This window comes from Chrysochloris asiatica, unplaced genomic scaffold (assembly GCF_000296735.1).
Source record: "Chrysochloris asiatica unplaced genomic scaffold, ChrAsi1.0 scaffold00005, whole genome shotgun sequence".
Taxonomy (NCBI): domain Eukaryota; kingdom Metazoa; phylum Chordata; class Mammalia; order Afrosoricida; family Chrysochloridae; genus Chrysochloris; species Chrysochloris asiatica.
The window spans coordinates 11,773,258-11,777,145 of NW_006408523.1; positions in this window are offsets into that span (position 1 = coordinate 11,773,258).

The window sequence follows — 3,888 nt, forward strand, 5'->3', positions numbered from 1 at the left end:
AAATGTGGTAAGACTGCCTTCTGTCAAAGATGGAAAACTTCCAGGACTCAGAAAACTAAGGCAGTCCTGTCAATTTCTGGCCATCACTGGTTTGGCTGTGCTTGCTAAGTGAATAATTGTTAAAAGTAACTATACCCTTTCTTTCTTTTAGCCTCTTTGATCTATCAGTCTCTAAACAGGTATTAAAAAGCTCCAAATGTATTCAGCGATTCATCTGTTTCTCTCAGTGATTCTGGTGTATTCAGGAGCTTGTATAACTGTTCGTGTTCATTGTATCTTCTTGATTTATTGTTCTGTTTCTTCCATAATTGTGTCAAATAAGAAACACATCCTGACTTAGAGAGGGCGAAGCTTTATCCAGAAGGAAAAATAGGAAAGGGAAAGAGACTGTTATAGTGGGGGAGGAGGACACGGACAGGGAGAACACAGACCACAAGACCTGCAAGTAACTCAAAGTGTCAGGGACGAGGAGGGGAATGGAAGAACAAAGCAGATTGCAAAACAGGCAGGTTTGCATGGGCTGAGTCTAAGTGGGACAGAGGTAAATAATGATGTATGCACAAACTTGGAACAACAGGGCTCTGGGATACAGCGACTGAGACATAGTTGGAATGGGGCAAGGGGGGAATATAATGTTAAGATGCTTGGCTGTCTTGAATCTTGGTTTCCTTGGCATACCACTATAAAATAGACAATGGAGGAGGAGAGTAAGGAGTAGCCAGAAATAGCACCATAGAAAGCTTGTAAGTCTGTCTTCTGCCTATAACTGATTGGAATACCTAAAATGGGGCTACTTGCCCAGTGAAGGAGGCTTCCTGCTGAACCGCATCCAGAATCTTCTGAGGTGGTAAATTTCCACTTGAAAGAACAAACAGACCAGCCTGGAGCAGCTAGAAGAACAGAAGATGCTTCTTGAAAGAAAGACAGGAAAAATACAAAACAATATAAGCAGATCAACTGATTACTGCAAGAACAAGCAAGTTGTTCTCCCAGGAGATATCAAATCCACAAGCCACCAGCAGCCCCACGGAAGGGAGAAAGACAGCTTCAGAAACCCTATACAGGGTCACTATGAGTCAGAATCAGTACGATGGCAGTGGGTTTTGGGAAGTTGTGTTGGTAGGTTTTTAAAGGTTGAGGATGCGCCCTGGTCTATTTCTCAGCTTGTGGCCAGTGCATGTGTGTCAAGTGTGCAGTCCATCTGTCCATCCTTTCCTGAAACCTTGCTCTACTTCTGTTCTCTCTCTGTAGACAGAGGTCACGGAAGGCCAAGACGAGCACACATCCCTAGTGGCAGTGGGAGCAGCATCTGATGGTTCGTAGAGTCACAGACTGAGTCACCACACAGAGAACAGTTAGCAGCCCTGTGCCCACCTATAGGTGCAGGTCTGAGCCTCCCAGCTTACACAATCCAGCCATCGGATCTGGTTCTCAGAGAATCGCATCCCACAGGCTGTGGAGAGGAAAGATGTGTCTTTTCATTTGCTATTTTTTGATAATCTTGTTTTATAGATTTGGCTATCCATTTCTGAAAACTCAGGCATTGGAAACCTTACAGAGCATGAGTCTGAGTCCATATCATGTTTGGTAAGGTGGAAGGTCAGAGAAAAAGAGGGAGACCCCCAACGAGTTGGATTGGCCAAGTGGCAGCAACGATGGACTCGAGCGTGGCAACAATAGTGAGGTCAGCCCAGGATCAGGCAGTATTTCGTTCTGCTGTGCATAAGGTCACTATGAGTCAGTGCCAACTCAATAGCACCTAACAACAACAACAACAACAACTAACTACAAGGTTGTTGTTAAATGCCATGGAGTCAGTTTCCACTGCAAAAACCATGTAGAAGACCATGTTTGACTTCCCCCAGCTACACAAGGGGGAAAGAGAATCACACTCAAAATCAGCCCAAGGCCAATTCCTGTGCAGCAGAGGCAGACACACTTCCACCCTACAATCTTCTTTACCCTATTCTGACACCTACCATTCTTCTCCAGTAGTGTAGTGTTTATGAATTGGCCTGCTAACCTCAAGGTCAGTAGTTAGAAACTACCAGCCGTTCTGCGGAAGAAAGATGAGGCTTTCTGCTCCCATAAAGACTTAAAGCCTCGGAAACCCTATGCAGGGTCACTATGAGTCAGAACCTACTCCACGGTACTTAACAACAACAAGTTACTATAAGGAACTCTGGTAGCTTAGCAGTTATGAGTCAGGCTGCTAACCTCAAGGTCAACAGTTTGAAACTACCAGCCGTTCCTCAGGAGAAAGATGAGGCTTTCTGCTCTCATAAATATTTAAAGCCTCGGAAACGCTATGCAGGGTCACTATGAGTCGGAACCAACTCCAAAGCACACCACCACCGCCGGTTCTCTCCCAGTGCTCTTGTTTCACTCTGGGTTCCATATTCCATTTCAATGGGCACACAGAATCCATAACCAGACTTTTGATTATTGCATTATTTTAGGAAGTGACCAGGGTACAATTCAGGATCAAAGCCAGCTCAGGACGCAGCAGTTCTCCAGTCAGGAACACCTTGTCTGCCATACTGCAGGTGCGCCTCACTCTTGTTTTCAGCTTCTCAGCCATGTGGTAACCTACAGAAATGATCTATACAGAAATAGAAGTCTAGAGAATTTTATTTGGCATTTGTAAAGTCAGAGATAATTAATACTCTGTATGATCTGTTGTTGCTCATTAAAAAATGCTAGCCCAGTATGATTTTCTCTGATAAAAGTCCAATTTTTTTCATCTAGTAACAAAGTACCTTCTAACTTCGGTGGTTTGGGAAAGTTAGGATAGATGTATACCTTAGTGTGAACATCTTTCTTTCATGTTACATACAGTTGAGTGACTAGGTTTTCTCATTCAACTCAAATTGGTTATCTGAACTTTCAAGAGCTGTAACTAGGTAAGTGCTTTGTTGTGGTGGTGGTGGTGTGCCATGGAGTCGGTTCCAACTCATAGCGACCCTGTACAGGGTTTCCAAGGCTATAAATCTTTACAGGAGCAGAAAACCTCATCTTTCTCCTGCGGAACTGCTGGTAGTTTCGAACTGCTGACCTTGAGGTTCGCAGCCTGATTCGTAACCACTACGCTACTAGAGCTCCTTAGGTAAGTGTTTGTTGTTGTTGTTAAGTGCCATCGAGTCGAGTCCGACCCATAGCGACCCTGTACAGGGTTTCCGACGGTGTAAATCTTTACGGGAGTAGAAAGCCTCATCTTTCTCCCGCGGAGCGGCTGGTAGTTTCGAACCGCTGACCCTAAGGTTCGCAGCCCGATTCGTAACCACTACGCTACCAGAGGTAAGTGTTTAAGAAGACATTTAATGAGGCTATGGTACTCATTTCTCTTTTTTGACCTTTAGCCTCTGGCCTTTGACCTCTGCCCTGCTTGAACAAGTGTTACAAAGTTCTTTGAGTCAAAGGGCACATTCTTCAAGACAATCTTCTGCCTGAAGGCACTTAGCTTTACTTTGTCCAGAGGCCTAGCACCCAAAGCTACTCTGTCTCTCTGCTGTCACCTCTGCTATCACGTCCGCTGGCTGTCTCTCTAGGTAAGGATCTCACGTGTCACTCATGTTCTTTCTGCTTGATGCTCCTGGGATTTTCCCTCTTTTCTTCTGAGATGGCTCCTTTTAAGCGTAGCTGGAGGGCAAAACTAACCAATCCCAGCCTTAGAATCCTACATACCTTATTTGGAGTGTCACTGCGGGTTAATGTGCTGGACTGCAAGGTCAACTTGAATAGCAAGGTCAGCAGTTCGAGCTCACCATCTGCTCCTCAGAAATCCTATACCGGGTCGCTATGAGTGAGAACCAACTCTACGACACTTAACAACAACAACAACTCTCTATGTGGAGACAAAAAAGTGTAAGTATAAGGTGTGTTCAGGAG